An 18,724-nucleotide genomic window follows, 5' to 3' on the forward strand; every position below is an offset into this window, starting at 1 on the left:
ACATCTACGGGCCTTTAAGTATTACACCAAATGGCAAGGTGGCAGATTGGAATTTGAAGGGAAATAAACCAATACTAGTCTTGGGAGACTCAAATGTTAATAGAATCCCTCCATTTCATAACCCATAACCCATACAAGTGGAGAGTTACCCTGGAGCAACATTTTACCATTTCAAAAAGGTCCTGGAGAAAACAGAGGTTCATTTAGACACCAGCATGCATAGTGGTTCTCTCGGTGGGCATAAACAATATGGATAATGACCCATACAAAACATCAAACAGAATGCATCAATGCACAAGGAAGCAAGAGTCACTTTTTCCCTAATGCAATTATTTACATCCCCATTATTAACCACTCACACCTCCTTTCACCAGATCGAAAACGGAACCTCAAAGTCATTAACGGTTACATCACCACACATGGCCCATTTCTCTTGGAGATACCACATGATGAATTCCACACAACAGACCTGATACACTGAACAACAACCACAGCAGACCTCATTTTTAAGAATTGGTGTGAGCAGCTAAATTTAGAATAGGCTCTACCCACAATTTGGACCCACACCACACCCTTCTTTTCCCCCCAACCCCCTGTACACTCCCCCCTTTCCTCCCCCAGTTGCTTTCTTAGATTACCCAGCAGAGGGGGTAGTTGACCCCCTCTCATCATGAATTTATCCACGTCTTTTCAACTCACAACAGCACAGACCCAACTTTTGGAGAGGGGGGGTTGTCTTTCATTTCACTCTACACTCCAAATGTCATATATGTATATAATCACTTGCACATTTAGCAAAAAACACTACATTGGGGAAACCCAGTATACAATAGAAAATAGACTTAAACAGCATTCTATACAATATCAAACGGGCCCATTTACACACAGAACTAGTGACTCATTTCCAGGATCACCCCATCAATGAACGCAATGAAAGCACTTATGCTGATTATAGACACTTAATAGCGCGTTGTTAAGTTTCAAAAGATTGCGACTCCCGCCCTTTGCCTCACAATGGTTTGATCCACTGCAGGTCATTCGTTTTGTTGGAAGCCTTCACACACACCTGCTGAATTTGCAGAGCTGGCGCGCAAACTAAAGCAAACGTTAACTATCAAGCTAGCTCACCCTAAAAGTGTTTTGAAACACATAACCTGTCATTATGAAAATCACTGTATTCAAACCTGTGTAGATCAGTCAATTCTTAACTTAAAGACTTAAAACTCAGGATTCTGTAAGTGGCTATGTCAATAAAGACATGTGTTTACTTATAGCTTCCTGTGCCAACCGGAAGTGCCTTTAATTGGGTCACACTGTCTGTTTTGAAGGGTTAAAAAAGTCACATCTTTCCAAAACTTCACATGTGTGACTAGGTAACCCTCCTAAACTGTAAATCAGTAATTTCCGCCAGCAAATGTCAAAGAAAAGCTCTCACACACACACACACACACAGCAAGGATGGAGTGAAAAGGTGTGGTGCTGAAAGACACAGAGAGCAGGCAAGGGCATAAACATAATCTCTAGGCCGTGCAGAGTTCAACGAGATATCCCGTAGCTCGCTCGGTCTGAGCGCAGCGACCATGAGAAAAGTAGGCCCAAAATGTCATTTGTTTTGGGTGACAGTGAGAGAACTGCTAGGGTGAGAAGCACAATTCGACCTCAGGTACGTTCCTGAGGTCCTCCCGATCCGTGCAAGCCTAACCTTGGCCGTGTGGCATTAACCCTTAGCAGTTAAAATAAGGTGTTTGCTTCAAACAGTTTGCATTGACTTCTCTCCCCATAGGAATACATTGCCTGCACCTCTAAATTCAACCTGAAGCCTATGTGGGTTATGAATGCCTTATGAACCTGTCTTCTATGACAGTCCATCAGACCACTATGAGGTCTACCTGTGTCGAATCTAAGCATCCTGGAGCATCCGGAAGAGGTTAAATTCACCCAAAAGGTATTTTGATGTACATAACCTGCAAATGTGAAAATGACTGCATTCAACCCTGTCTAGATCAGTCAATTTTTAACATAAAGACTTTAAACCCAGGATTCTGTAAGAGAATACCCCAAGCAAGATATGTGTTTACGTATAGCTTCCTGTGCCAACCGGAAGTGCCTTTAATTGGGTCACACTGTCTGTTTTGAACTTGCATTGGCCAAGTGCCCACATCAACCTACAATTTACTCATAACCCACTTCCAGGAGCACCCCATCACTCACCTTACCATATCAGGGTTACAGTCACATATAGGCTGGACCTGTGGGCCTCTGGACCTGTGGGCAGCACGGGAGTGGATCCAGAACCTACAGACAATAACACCAAATGGCCTGTATTAGAAAATGGGTTTTAACAGACAGGAAAATGGATGGAGAAGAACATGGTTTTATTCATAATTTATTTCTACTCTATATATTTATGGTTTGTTTGGTTTTAGTTTGGCACTTCCTCTTTTAGGTTTTTCCTTTCCTTTAACAAAACAATGAAACCATTTAAATGCACAATATGGCGTTTATGTTCATATTTAACAACACTATGGTTGAATGAATCTCTCACCACATCGACTTCTGCACTGCCACCCAGAAAAAGAGGCAACTTGGAGCTTACCTCAGTTTAATTTATGATCCTAGGAGGACATCTACGGGCCTTTAAGTATTACACCAAATGGCAAGGTGGCAGATTGGAATTTTAAGGGAAATAAACCAATACTAGTCTTGGGAGACTCAAATGTTAATAGAATCCCTCCATTTCATAACCCATAACCCATACAAGTGGAGAGTTACCCTGGAGCAACATTTTACCATTTCAAAAAGGTCCTGGAGAAAACAGAGGTTCATTTAGACACCAGCATGCATAGTGGTTCTCTCGGTGGGCATAAACAATATGGATAATGACCCATACAAAACATCAAACAGAATGCATCAATGCACAAGGAAGCAAGAGTCACTTTTTCCCTAATGCAATTATTTACATCCCCATTATTAACCACTCACACCTCCTTTCACCAGATCGAAAACGGAACCTCAAAGTCATTAACGGTTACATCACCACACATGGCCCATTTCTCTTGGAGATACCACATGATGAATTCCACACAACAGACCTGATACACTGAACAACAACCACAGCAGACCTCATTTTTAAGAATTGGTGTGAGCAGCTAAATTTAGAATAGGCTCTACCCACAATTTGGACCCACACCACACCCTTCTTTTCCCCCCAACCCCCTGTACACTCCCCCTTTCCTCCCCCAGTTGCTTTCTTAGATTACCCAGCAGAGGGGGTAGTTGACCCCCTCTCATCATGAATTTATCCAAGTCTTTTCAACTCACAACAGCACAGACCCAACTTTTGGAGAAGGGGGGTTGTCTTTCATTTCACTCTACACTCCAAATGTCATATATGTATATAATCACTTGCACATTTAGCAAAAAACACTACATTGGGGAAACCCAGTATACAATAGAAAATAGACTTAAACAGCATTCTATACAATATCAAACGGGCCCATTTACACACAGAACTAGTGACTCATTTCCAGGATCACCCCATCAATGAACGCAATGAAAGCACTTATGCTGATTATAGACACTTAATAGCGCGTTTTTAAGTTTCAAAAGATTGCGACTCCCGCCCTTTGCCTCACAATGGTTTGATCCACTGCAGGTCATTCGTTTTGTTGGAAGCCTTCACACACACCTGCTGAATTTGCAGAGCTGGCACGCAAACTAAAGCAAACGTTAACTATCAAGCTAGCTCACCCTAAAAGTGTTTTGAAACACATAACCTGTCATTATGAAAATCACTGTATTCAAACCTGTGTAGATCAGTCAATTCTTAACTTAAAGACTTAAAACTCAGGATTCTGTAAGTGGCTATGTCAATAAAGACATGTGTTTACTTATAGCTTCCTGTGCCAACCGGAAGTGCCTTTAATTGGGTCACACTGTCTGTTTTGAAGGGTTAAAAAAGTCACATCTTTCCAAAACTTCACGTGTGACTAGGTAACCCTCCTAAACTGTAAATCAGTAATTTCCGCCAGCAGATGTCAAAGAAAAGCTCTCACACACACACACACACACAGCAAGGATGGAGTGAAAAGGTGTGGTGCTGAAAGACACAGAGAGCAGGCAAGGGCATAAACATAATCTCTAGGCCGTGCAGAGTTCAACGAGATATCCCGTAGCTCGCTCGGTCTGAGCGCAGCGACCATGAGAAAAGTAGGCCCAAAATGTCATTTGTTTTGGGTGACAGTGAGAGAACTGCTAGGGTGAGAAGCACAATTCGACCTCAGGTACGTTCCTGAGATCCTCCCGATCCGTGCAAGCCTAACCTTGGCCGTGTGGCATTAACCCTTAGCAGTTAAAAGAAGGTGTTTACTTCAAACAGTTTGCATTGACTTCTCTCCCCATAGGAATACATTGCCTGCACCTCTAAATTCAACCTGAAGCCTATGTGGGTTATGAATGCCTTATGAACCTGTCTTCTATGACAGTCCATCAGACCACTATGAGGTCTACCTGTGTCGAATCTAAGCATCCTGGAGCATCCGGAAGTGGTTAAATTCACCCAAAAGGTATTTTGATGTACATAACCTGCAAATGTGAAAATGACTGCATTCAACCCTGTCTAGATCAGTCAATTTTTAACATAAAGACTTTAAACTCAGGATTCTGTAAGAGAATACCCCAAGCAAGATATGTGTTTACGTATAGCTTCCTGTGCCAACCGGAAGTGCCTTTAATTGGGTCACACTGTCTGTTTTGAACTTGCATTGGCCAAGTGCCCACATCAACCTACAATTTACTCATAACCCACTTCCAGGAGCACCCCATCACTCACCTTACCATATCAGGGTTACAGTCACATATAGGCTGGACCTGTGGGCCTCTGGACCTGTGGGCAGCACGGGAGTGGATCCAGAACCTACAGACAATAACACCAAATGGCCTGTATTAGAAAATGGGTTTTAACAGACAGGAAAATGGATGGAGAAGAACATGGTTTTATTCATAATTTATTTCTACTCTATATATTTATGGTTTGTTTGGTTTTAGTTTGGCACTTCCTCTTTTAGGTTTTTCCTTTCCTTTAACAAAACAATGAAACCATTTAAATGCACAATATGGCGTTTATGTTCATATTTAACAACACTATGGTTGAATGAATCTCTCACCACATCGACTTCTGCACTGCCACCCAGAAAAAGAGGCAACTTGGAGCTTACCTCAGTTTAATTTATGATCCTAGGAGGACATCTACGGGCCTTTAAGTATTACACCAAATGGCAAGGTGGCAGATTGGAATTTGAAGGGAAATAAACCAATACTAGTCTTGGGAGACTCAAATGTTAATAGAATCCCTCCATTTCATAACCCATAACCCATACAAGTGGAGAGTTACCCTGGAGCAACATTTTACCATTTCAAAAAGGTCCTGGAGAAAACAGAGGTTCATTTAGACACCAGCATGCATAGTGGTTCTCTCGGTGGGCATAAACAATATGGATAATGACCCATACAAAACATCAAACAGAATGCATCAATGCACAAGGAAGCAAGAGTCACTTTTTCCCTAATGCAATTATTTACATCCCCATTATTAACCACTCACACCTCCTTTCACCAGATCGAAAACGGAACCTCAAAGTCATTAACGGTTACATCACCACACATGGCCCATTTCTCTTGGAGATACCACATGATGAATTCCACACAACAGACCTGATACACTGAACAACAACCACAGCAGACCTCATTTTTAAGAATTGGTGTGAGCAGCTAAATTTAGAATAGGCTCTACCCACAATTTGGACCCACACCACACCCTTCTTTTCCCCCCAACCCCCTGTACACTCCCCCCTTTCCTCCCCCAGTTGCTTTCTTAGATTACCCAGCAGAGGGGGTAGTTGACCCCCTCTCATCATGAATTTATCCAAGTCTTTTCAACTCACAACAGCACAGACCCAACTTTTGGAGAGGGGGGGTTGTCTTTCATTTCACTCTACACTCCAAATGTCATATATGTATATAATCACTTGCACATTTAGCAAAAAACACTACATTGGGGAAACCCAGTATACAATAGAAAATAGACTTAAACAGCATTCTATACAATATCAAACGGGCCCATTTACACACAGAACTAGTGACTCATTTCCAGGATCACCCCATCAATGAACGCAATGAAAGCACTTATGCTGATTATAGACACTTAAGTGTCTATAATCAGCATAAGTGCTTTCATTGCGTTCATTGATGGGGTGATCCTGGAAATGAGTCACTAGTTCTGTGTGTAAATGGGCCCGTTTGATATTGTATAGAATGCTGTTTAAGTCTATTTTCTATTGTATACTGGGTTTCCCCAATGTAGTGTTTTTTGCTAAATGTGCAAGTGATTATATACATATATGACATTTGGAGTGTAGAGTGAAATGAAAGACAACCCCCCCTCTCCAAAAGTTGGGTCTGTGCTGTTGTGAGTTGAAAAGACTTGGATAAATTCATGATGAGAGGGGGTCAACTACCCCCTCTGCTGGGTAATCTAAGAAAGCAACTGGGGGAGGAAAGGGGGAGTGTACAGGGGGTTGGGGGGAAAAGAAGGGTGTGGTGTGGGTCCAAATTGTGGGTAGAGCCTATTCTAAATTTAGCTGCTCACACCAATTCTTAAAAATGAGGTCTGCTGTGGTTGTTGTTCAGTGTATCAGGTCTGTTGTGTGGAATTCATCATGTGGTATCTCCAAGAGAAATGGGCCATGTGTGGTGATGTAACCGTTAATGACTTTGAGGTTCCGTTTTCGATCTGGTGAAAGGAGGTGTGAGTGGTTAATAATGGGGATGTAAATAATTGCATTAGGGAAAAAGTGACTCTTGCTTCCTTGTGCATTGATGCATTCTGTTTGATGTTTTGTATGGGTCATTATCCATATTGTTTATGCCCACCGAGAGAACCACTATGCATGCTGGTGTCTAAATGAACCTCTGTTTTCTCCAGGACCTTTTTGAAATGGTAAAATGTTGCTCCAGGGTAACTCTCCACTTGTATGGGTTATGGGTTATGAAATGGAGGGATTCTATTAACATTTGAGTCTCCCAAGACTAGTATTGGTTTATTTCCCTTAAAATTCCAATCTGCCACCTTGCCATTTGGTGTAATACTTAAAGGCCCGTAGATGTCCTCCTAGGATCATAAATTAAACTGAGGTAAGCTCCAAGTTGCCTCTTTTTCTGGGTGGCAGTGCAGAAGTCGATGTGGTGAGAGATTCATTCAACCATAGTGTTGTTAAATATGAACATAAACGCCATATTGTGCATTTAAATGGTTTCATTGTTTTGTTAAAGGAAAGGAAAAACCTAAAAGAGGAAGTGCCAAACTAAAACCAAACAAACCATAAATATATAGAGTAGAAATAAATTATGAATAAAACCATGTTCTTCTCCATCCATTTTCCTGTCTGTTAAAACCCATTTTCTAATACAGGCCATTTGGTGTTATTGTCTGTAGGTTCTGGATCCACTCCCGTGCTGCCCACAGGTCCAGAGGCCCACAGGTCCAGCCTATATGTGACTGTAACCCTGATATGGTAAGGTGAGTGATGGGGTGCTCCTGGAAGTGGGTTATGAGTAAATTGTAGGTTGATGTGGGCACTTGGCCAATGCAAGTTCAAAACAGACAGTGTGACCCAATTAAAGGCACTTCCGGTTGGCACAGGAAGCTATACGTAAACACATATCTTGCTTGGGGTATTCTCTTACAGAATCCTGAGTTTAAAGTCTTTATGTTAAAAATTGACTGATCTAGACAGGGTTGAATGCAGTCATTTTCACATTTGCAGGTTATGTACATCAAAATACCTTTTGGGTGAATTTAACCACTTCCGGATGCTCCAGGATGCTTAGATTCGACACAGGTAGACCTCATAGTGGTCTGATGGACTGTCATAGAAGACAGGTTCATAAGGCATTCATAACCCACATAGGCTTCAGGTTGAATTTAGAGGTGCAGGCAATGTATTCCTATGGGGAGAGAAGTCAATGCAAACTGTTTGAAGTAAACACCTTCTTTTAACTGCTAAGGGTTAATGCCACTCGGCCAAGGTTAGGCTTGCACGGATCGGGAGGACCTCAGGAACGTACCTGAGGTCGAATTGTGCTTCTCACCCTAGCAGTTCTCTCACTGTCACCCAAAACAAATGACATTTTGGGCCTACTTTTCTCATGGTCGCTGCGCTCAGACCGAGCGAGCTACGGGATATCTCGTTGAACTCTGCACGGCCTAGAGATTATGTTTATGCCCTTGCCTGCTCTCTGTGTCTTTCAGCACCACACCTTTTCACTCCATCCTTGCTGTGTGTGTGTGTGTGTGTGTGAGAGCTTTTCTTTGACATCTGCTGGCGGAAATTACTGATTTACAGTTTAGGAGGGTTACCTAGTCACACATGTGAAGTTTTGGAAAGATGTGACTTTTTTAACCCTTCAAAACAGACAGTGTGACCCAATTAAAGGCACTTCCGGTTGGCACAGGAAGCTATAAGTAAACACATGTCTTTATTGACATAGCCACTTACAGAATCCTGAGTTTTAAGTCTTTAAGTTAAGAATTGACTGATCTACACAGGTTTGAATACAGTGATTTTCATAATGACAGGTTATGTGTTTCAAAACACTTTTAGGGTGAGCTAGCTTGATAGTTAACGTTTGCTTTAGTTTGCGCGCCAGCTCTGCAAATTCAGCAGGTGTGTGTGAAGGCTTCCAACAAAACTAATGACCTGCAGTGGATCAAACCATTGTGAGGCAAAGGGCGGGAGTCGCAATCTTTTGAAACTTAAAAACGCGCTATTAACCTTTCTGATCTCCCCATCCCGGATCCGGGTTCGTGAATACAGACTCAAGCTCATTACCATAACGCAACGTTAACTATTCATGAAAATCGCAAATGAAATGAAATAAATATGCTAGCTCTCAAGCTTAGCCTTTTGTTAACAACACTGTCATCTCAGATTTTCAAAATATGCTTCTCAACCATTGCAAAACAAGCATTTGTGTAACAGTATTGATGGCTAACGTAGCATTTAGCATTAGCATTCAGCTGGCAACATTTACACAAAAAAACAGAAAAGCATTCAAAAAAATCATTTACCTTTGAAGAACTTCAGATGTTTTCAATGAGGAGACTCTCAGATAGCAAATGTTCAGTTTTTCCTGAAAGATTATTTGTTTAGGACAAATCGCTCCGTTTTCTGCGTCACGTTTAGCTATGAAAAAACCCCTGTATCCAGGATTGTGTAAATCTATCAGCAAGCTCATTAGCATAACACAACGTTAACTATTTATGAAAATCGCAAATGAAATGAAATAAATATGCCATCTCTCAAGCTTAGCCTTTTGTAAACAACACTGTCATCTCAGATTTTCAAAATATGCTTCTCAACCATAGGAAAACAATAATTTGTGTAAAAGTAGCTAGCTAGAGTTAGCATTTCGCGTTAGCATTTAGCGTTAGCATTAGCGTTAGCATCCAGCACGCAACATTAACAAAAACATAAAAGCCTTCAAATAAAATCATTTACCTTTGAAGAACTTCTGATGTTTTCAATGAGGATACTCTCAGTTAGATAGCAGATGCTCAGTTTTTCCAAAATGATTCCTTGTGTATTAGAAATAGCTCCGTTTTATACATCACATTTGACTACCAAAAAAAATCCATAAATTCAGTCCTCAAAACGCAAACTTTTTTCCAAATTAACTCCATAATATCGACTGAAAACATGGCAAACGTTGTTTAGAATCAATCATCAAGGTGTTTTTCACATATCTCTTCATTGATACATCGTTCTTGGACACATGCTTTCTCCCCTGAATCAAATGGTAAAGTAGAAGCAGCTGGCAATTGCGCACCGAATTCGACGCAGGACACCAGGCGGACACTTGGAAAATGTAGTCTCTTATGGTCAATCTTCCAATGATATGCCTACAAATACGTCACAATGCTGCTAAGACCTTGGGCGAACGACAGAAAGTGTAGGCTCATTCGTTGCGCAATCACAGCCATATAAGGAGAGAATGGAAAACAGAGCTTCAGAAATTCTGCTAATTCCTGGGTGATGCATCATCTTGGTTTCGCCTGTAGAATGAGTTCTGGGGCACTTACAGACAAAATCTTTGCAGATTCTGAAACTTCAGAGTGTTTTCTTTCCAAAACTGTCAAGAATACGCATAGTCGAGCATCTTTTCGTGACAAAATATCGCGCTTAAAACGGGAACGTTTTTTATCCAAAAATGAAATAGCGCCCCTAGAGCTCTAACAGGTTAAGTGTCTATAATCAGCATAAGTGCTTTCATTGCGTTCATTGATGGGGTGATCCTGGAAATGAGTCACTAGTTCTGTGTGTAAATGGGCCCGTTTGATATTGTATAGAATGCTGTTTAAGTCTATTTTCTATTGTATACTGGGTTTCCCCAATGTAGTGTTTTTTGCTAAATGTGCAAGTGATTATATACATATATGACATTTGGAGTGTAGAGTGAAATGAAAGACAACCCCCCCTCTCCAAAAGTTGGGTCTGTGCTGTTGTGAGTTGAAAAGACTTGGATAAATTCATGATGAGAGGGGGTCAACTACCCCCTCTGCTGGGTAATCTAAGAAAGCAACTGGGGGAGGAAAGGGGGGAGTGTACAGGGGGTTGGGGGGAAAAGAAGGGTGTGGTGTGGGTCCAAATTGTGGGTAGAGCCTATTCTAAATTTAGCTGCTCACACCAATTCTTAAAAATGAGGTCTGCTGTGGTTGTTGTTCAGTGTATCAGGTCTGTTGTGTGGAATTCATCATGTGGTATCTCCAAGAGAAATGGGCCATGTGTGGTGATGTAACCGTTAATGACTTTGAGGTTCCGTTTTCGATCTGGTGAAAGGAGGTGTGAGTGGTTAATAATGGGGATGTAAATAATTGCATTAGGGAAAAAGTGACTCTTGCTTCCTTGTGCATTGATGCATTCTGTTTGATGTTTTGTATGGGTCATTATCCATATTGTTTATGCCCACCGAGAGAACCACTATGCATGCTGGTGTCTAAATGAACCTCTGTTTTCTCCAGGACCTTTTTGAAATGGTAAAATGTTGCTCCAGGGTAACTCTCCACTTGTATGGGTTATGGGTTATGAAATGGAGGGATTCTATTAACATTTGAGTCTCCCAAGACTAGTATTGGTTTATTTCCCTTCAAATTCCAATCTGCCACCTTGCCATTTGGTGTAATACTTAAAGGCCCGTAGATGTCCTCCTAGGATCATAAATTAAACTGAGGTAAGCTCCAAGTTGCCTCTTTTTCTGGGTGGCAGTGCAGAAGTCGATGTGGTGAGAGATTCATTCAACCATAGTGTTGTTAAATATGAACATAAACGCCATATTGTGCATTTAAATGGTTTCATTGTTTTGTTAAAGGAAAGGAAAAACCTAAAAGAGGAAGTGCCAAACTAAAACCAAACAAACCATAAATATATAGAGTAGAAATAAATTATGAATAAAACCATGTTCTTCTCCATCCATTTTCCTGTCTGTTAAAACCCATTTTCTAATACAGGCCATTTGGTGTTATTGTCTGTAGGTTCTGGATCCACTCCCGTGCTGCCCACAGGTCCAGAGGCCCACAGGTCCAGCCTATATGTGACTGTAACCCTGATATGGTAAGGTGAGTGATGGGGTGCTCCTGGAAGTGGGTTATGAGTAAATTGTAGGTTGATGTGGGCACTTGGCCAATGCAAGTTCAAAACAGACAGTGTGACCCAATTAAAGGCACTTCCGGTTGGCACAGGAAGCTATACGTAAACACATATCTTGCTTGGGGTATTCTCTTACAGAATCCTGAGTTTAAAGTCTTTATGTTAAAAATTGACTGATCTAGACAGGGTTGAATGCAGTCATTTTCACATTTGCAGGTTATGTACATCAAAATACCTTTTGGGTGAATTTAACCACTTCCGGATGCTCCAGGATGCTTAGATTTGACACAGGTAGACCTCATAGTGGTCTGATGGACTGTCATAGAAGACAGGTTCATAAGGCATTCATAACCCACATAGGCTTCAGGTTGAATTTAGAGGTGCAGGCAATGTATTCCTATGGGGAGAGAAGTCAATGCAAACTGTTTGAAGTAAACACCTTCTTTTAACTGCTAAGGGTTAATGCCACACGGCCAAGGTTAGGCTTGCACGGATCGGGAGGACCTCAGGAACGTACCTGAGGTCGAATTGTGCTTCTCACCCTAGCAGTTCTCTCACTGTCACCCAAAACAAATGACATTTTGGGCCTACTTTTCTCATGGTCGCTGCGCTCAGACCGAGCGAGCTACGGGATATCTCGTTGAACTCTGCACGGCCTAGAGATTATGTTTATGCCCTTGCCTGCTCTCTGTGTCTTTCAGCACCACACCTTTTCACTCCATCCTTGCTGTGTGTGTGTGTGTGTGTGTGAGAGCTTTTCTTTGACATCTGCTGGCGGAAATTACTGATTTACAGTTTAGGAGGGTTACCTAGTCACACATGTGAAGTTTTGGAAAGATGTGACTTTTTTAACCCTTCAAAACAGACAGTGTGACCCAATTAAAGGCACTTCCGGTTGGCACAGGAAGCTATAAGTAAACACATGTCTTTATTGACATAGCCACTTACAGAATCCTGAGTTTTAAGTCTTTAAGTTAAGAATTGACTGATCTACACAGGTTTGAATACAGTGATTTTCATAATGACAGGTTATGTGTTTCAAAACACTTTTAGGGTGAGCTAGCTTGATAGTTAACGTTTGCTTTAGTTTGCGCGCCAGCTCTGCAAATTCAGCAGGTGTGTGTGAAGGCTTCCAACAAAACTAATGACCTGCAGTGGATCAAACCATTGTGAGGCAAAGGGCGGGAGTCGCAATCTTTTGAAACTTAAAAACGCGCTATTAACCTTTCTGATCTCCCCATCCCGGATCCGGGTTCGTGAATACAGACTCAAGCTCATTACCATAACGCAACGTTAACTATTCATGAAAATCGCAAATGAAATGAAATAAATATGCTAGCTCTCAAGCTTAGCCTTTTGTTAACAACACTGTCATCTCAGATTTTCAAAATATGCTTCTCAACCATTGCAAAACAAGCATTTGTGTAACAGTATTGATGGCTAACGTAGCATTTAGCATTAGCATTCAGCTGGCAACATTTACACAAAAAAACAGAAAAGCATTCAAAAAAATCATTTACCTTTGAAGAACTTCAGATGTTTTCAATGAGGAGACTCTCAGATAGCAAATGTTCAGTTTTTCCTGAAAGATTATTTGTTTAGGACAAATCGCTCCGTTTTCTGCGTCACGTTTAGCTATGAAAAAACCCCTGTATCCAGGATTGTGTAAATCTATCAGCAAGCTCATTAGCATAACACAACGTTAACTATTTATGAAAATCGCAAATGAAATGAAATAAATATGCCATCTCTCAAGCTTAGCCTTTTGTAAACAACACTGTCATCTCAGATTTTCAAAATATGCTTCTCAACCATAGGAAAACAATAATTTGTGTAAAAGTAGCTAGCTAGAGTTAGCATTTCGCGTTAGCATTTAGCGTTAGCATTAGCGTTAGCATCCAGCACGCAACATTAACAAAAACATAAAAGCCTTCAAATAAAATAATTTACCTTTGAAGAACTTCTGATGTTTTCAATGAGGATACTCTCAGTTAGATAGCAGATGCTCAGTTTTTCCAAAATGATTCCTTGTGTATTAGAAATAGCTCCGTTTTATACATCACATTTGACTACCAAAAAAAATCCATAAATTCAGTCCTCAAAACGCAAACTTTTTTCCAAATTAACTCCATAATATCGACTGAAAACATGGCAAACGTTGTTTAGAATCAATCATCAAGGTGTTTTTCACATATCTCTTCATTGATACATCGTTCTTGGACACATGCTTTCTCCCCTGAATCAAATGGTAAAGTAGAAGCAGCTGGCAATTGCGCACCGAATTCGACGCAGGACACCAGGCGGACACTTGGAAAATGTAGTCTCTTATGGTCAATCTTCCAATGATATGCCTACAAATACGTCACAATGCTGCTAAGACCTTGGGCGAACGACAGAAAGTGTAGGCTCATTCGTTGCGCAATCACAGCCATATAAGGAGAGAATGGAAAACAGAGCTTCAGAAATTCTGCTAATTCCTGGGTGATGCATCATCTTGGTTTCGCCTGTAGAATGAGTTCTGGGGCACTTACAGACAAAATCTTTGCAGATTCTGAAACTTCAGAGTGTTTTCTTTCCAAAACTGTCAAGAATACGCATAGTCGAGCATCTTTTCGTGACAAAATATCGCGCTTAAAACGGGAACGTTTTTTATCCAAAAATGAAATAGCGCCCCTAGAGCTCTAACAGGTTAAGTGTCTATAATCAGCATAAGTGCTTTCATTGCGTTCATTGATGGGGTGATCCTGGAAATGAGTCACTAGTTCTGTGTGTAAATGGGCCCGTTTGATATTGTATAGAATGCTGTTTAAGTCTATTTTCTATTGTATACTGGGTTTCCCCAATGTAGTGTTTTTTGCTAAATGTGCAAGTGATTATATACATATATGACATTTGGAGTGTAGAGTGAAATGAAAGACAACCCCCCCTCTCCAAAAGTTGGGTCTGTGCTGTTGTGAGTTGAAAAGACTTGGATAAATTCATGATGAGAGGGGGTCAACTACCCCCTCTGCTGGGTAATCTAAGAAAGCAACTGGGGGAGGAAAGGGGGAGTGTACAGGGGGTTGGGGGGAAAAGAAGGGTGTGGTGTGGGTCCAAATTGTGGGTAGAGCCTATTCTAAATTTAGCTGCTCACACCAATTCTTAAAAATGAGGTCTGCTGTGGTTGTTGTTCAGTGTATCAGGTCTGTTGTGTGGAATTCATCATGTGGTATCTCCAAGAGAAATGGGCCATGTGTGGTGATGTAACCGTTAATGACTTTGAGGTTCCGTTTTCGATCTGGTGAAAGGAGGTGTGAGTGGTTAATAATGGGGATGTAAATAATTGCATTAGGGAAAAAGTGACTCTTGCTTCCTTGTGCATTGATGCATTCTGTTTGATGTTTTGTATGGGTCATTATCCATATTGTTTATGCCCACCGAGAGAACCACTATGCATGCTGGTGTCTAAATGAACCTCTGTTTTCTCCAGGACCTTTTTGAAATGGTAAAATGTTGCTCCAGGGTAACTCTCCACTTGTATGGGTTATGGGTTATGAAATGGAGGGATTCTATTAACATTTGAGTCTCCCAAGACTAGTATTGGTTTATTTCCCTTAAAATTCCAATCTGCCACCTTGCCATTTGGTGTAATACTTAAAGGCCCGTAGATGTCCTCCTAGGATCATAAATTAAACTGAGGTAAGCTCCAAGTTGCCTCTTTTTCTGGGTGGCAGTGCAGAAGTCGATGTGGTGAGAGATTCATTCAACCATAGTGTTGTTAAATATGAACATAAACGCCATATTGTGCATTTAAATGGTTTCATTGTTTTGTTAAAGGAAAGGAAAAACCTAAAAGAGGAAGTGCCAAACTAAAACCAAACAAACCATAAATATATAGAGTAGAAATAAATTATGAATAAAACCATGTTCTTCTCCATCCATTTTCCTGTCTGTTAAAACCCATTTTCTAATACAGGCCATTTGGTGTTATTGTCTGTAGGTTCTGGATCCACTCCCGTGCTGCCCACAGGTCCAGAGGCCCACAGGTCCAGCCTATATGTGACTGTAACCCTGATATGGTAAGGTGAGTGATGGGGTGCTCCTGGAAGTGGGTTATGAGTAAATTGTAGGTTGATGTGGGCACTTGGCCAATGCAAGTTCAAAACAGACAGTGTGACCCAATTAAAGGCACTTCCGGTTGGCACAGGAAGCTATACGTAAACACATATCTTGCTTGGGGTATTCTCTTACAGAATCCTGAGTTTAAAGTCTTTATGTTAAAAATTGACTGATCTAGACAGGGTTGAATGCAGTCATTTTCACATTTGCAGGTTATGTACATCAAAATACCTTTTGGGTGAATTTAACCACTTCCGGATGCTCCAGGATGCTTAGATTCGACACAGGTAGACCTCATAGTGGTCTGATGGACTGTCATAGAAGACAGGTTCATAAGGCATTCATAACCCACATAGGCTTCAGGTTGAATTTAGAGGTGCAGGCAATGTATTCCTATGGGGAGAGAAGTCAATGCAAACTGTTTGAAGTAAACACCTTCTTTTAACTGCTAAGGGTTAATGCCACTCGGCCAAGGTTAGGCTTGCACGGATCGGGAGGACCTCAGGAACGTACCTGAGGTCGAATTGTGCTTCTCACCCTAGCAGTTCTCTCACTGTCACCCAAAACAAATGACATTTTGGGCCTACTTTTCTCATGGTCGCTGCGCTCAGACCGAGCGAGCTACGGGATATCTCGTTGAACTCTGCACGGCCTAGAGATTATGTTTATGCCCTTGCCTGCTCTCTGTGTCTTTCAGCACCACACCTTTTCACTCCATCCTTGCTGTGTGTGTGTGTGTGTGTGTGAGAGCTTTTCTTTGACATCTGCTGGCGGAAATTACTGATTTACAGTTTAGGAGGGTTACCTAGTCACACATGTGAAGTTTTGGAAAGATGTGACTTTTTTAACCCTTCAAAACAGACAGTGTGACCCAATTAAAGGCACTTCCGGTTGGCACAGGAAGCTATAAGTAAACACATGTCTTTATTGACATAGCCACTTACAGAATCCTGAGTTTTAAGTCTTTAAGTTAAGAATTGACTGATCTACACAGGTTTGAATACAGTGATTTTCATAATGACAGGTTATGTGTTTCAAAACACTTTTAGGGTGAGCTAGCTTGATAGTTAACGTTTGCTTTAGTTTGCGCGCCAGCTCTGCAAATTCAGCAGGTGTGTGTGAAGGCTTCCAACAAAACTAATGACCTGCAGTGGATCAAACCATTGTGAGGCAAAGGGCGGGAGTCGCAATCTTTTGAAACTTAAAAACGCGCTATTAACCTTTCTGATCTCCCCATCCCGGATCCGGGTTCGTGAATACAGACTCAAGCTCATTACCATAACGCAACGTTAACTATTCATGAAAATCGCAAATGAAATGAAATAAATATGCTAGCTCTCAAGCTTAGCCTTTTGTTAACAACACTGTCATCTCAGATTTTCAAAATATGCTTCTCAACCATTGCAAAACAAGCATTTGTGTAACAGTATTGATGGCTAACGTAGCATTTAGCATTAGCATTCAGCTGGCAACATTTACACAAAAAAACAGAAAAGCATTCAAAAAAATCATTTACCTTTGAAGAACTTCAGATGTTTTCAATGAGGAGACTCTCAGATAGCAAATGTTCAGTTTTTCCTGAAAGATTATTTGTTTAGGACAAATCGCTCCGTTTTCTGCGTCACGTTTAGCTATGAAAAAACCCCTGTATCCAGGATTGTGTAAATCTATCAGCAAGCTCATTAGCATAACACAACGTTAACTATTTATGAAAATCGCAAATGAAATGAAATAAATATGCCATCTCTCAAGCTTAGCCTTTTGTAAACAACACTGTCATCTCAGATTTTCAAAATATGCTTCTCAACCATAGGAAAACAATAATTTGTGTAAAAGTAGCTAGCTAGAGTTAGCATTTCGCGTTAGCATTTAGCGTTAGCATTAGCGTTAGCATCCAGCACGCAACATTAACAAAAACATAAAAGCCTTCAAATAAAATCATTTACCTTTGAAGAACTTCTGATGTTTTCAATGAGGATACTCTCAGTTAGATAGCAGATGCTCAGTTTTTCCAAAATGATTCCTTGTGTATTAGAAATAGCTCCGTTTTATACATCACATTTGACTACCAAAAAAAATCCATAAATTCAGTCCTCAAAACGCAAACTTTTTTCCAAATTAACTCCATAATATCGACTGAAAACATGGCAAACGTTGTTTAGAATCAATCATCAAGGTGTTTTTCACATATCTCTTCATTGATACATCGTTCTTGGACACATGCTTTCTCCCCTGAATCAAATGGTAAAGTAGAAGCAGCTGGCAATTGCGCACCGAATTCGACGCAGGACACCAGGCGGACACTTGGAAAATGTAGTCTCTTATGGTCAATCTTCCAATGATATGCCTACAAATACGTCACAATGCTGCTAAGACCTTGGGCGAACGACAGAAAGTGTAGGCTCATTCGTTGCGCAATCACAGCCATATAAGGAGAGAATGGAAAACAGAGCTTCAGAAATTCTGCTAATTCCTGGGTGATGCATCATCTTGGTTTCGCCTGTAGAATGAGTTCTGGGGCACTTACAGACAAAATCTTTGCAGATTCTGAAACTTCAGAGTGTTTTCTTTCCAAAACTGTCAAGAATACGCATAGTCGAGCATCTTTTCGTGACAAAATATCGCGCTTAAAACGGGAACGTTTTTTATCCAAAAATGAAATAGCGCCCCTAGAGCTCTAACAGGTTAACCTGTTAGAGCTCTAGGGGCGCTATTTCATTTTTGGATAAAAAACGTTCCCGTTTTAAGCGCGATATTTTGTCACGAAAAGATGCTCGACTATGCGTATTCTTGACAGTTTTGGAAAGAAAACACTCTGAAGTTTCAGAATCTGCAAAGATTTTGTCTGTAAGTGCCCCAGAACTCATTCTACAGGCGAAACCAAGATGATGCATCACCCAGGAATTAGCAGAATTTCTGAAGCT

The 18,724-nt window shown here is 40.9% G+C and overlaps 1 long non-coding RNA gene across 1 annotated transcript in view; it reads right to left on the bottom strand.

Annotated features, from left to right (window-relative positions):
- The window catches only part of LOC149971336 (uncharacterized), a 35,967-nt gene extending 25,641 nt beyond the window's left edge, over positions 1-10,326 (bottom strand). The window contains exons 1-2 of the long non-coding RNA XR_016492149.1: positions 9,558-10,326; positions 9,128-9,189 (exon numbers count right to left, since the gene is read on the bottom strand). This is a non-coding gene — a long non-coding RNA (uncharacterized LOC149971336). The remainder of the gene's footprint in view (positions 1-9,127; positions 9,190-9,557) is intronic.
- Positions 10,327-18,724: the final 8,398 nt, after the last annotated feature.

This window comes from Oncorhynchus mykiss, chromosome 26, assembly GCF_057628025.1.
Source record: "Oncorhynchus mykiss isolate SJ-2025 chromosome 26, ASM5762802v1, whole genome shotgun sequence".
In the NCBI taxonomy this organism is placed as follows: domain Eukaryota; kingdom Metazoa; phylum Chordata; class Actinopteri; order Salmoniformes; family Salmonidae; genus Oncorhynchus; species Oncorhynchus mykiss.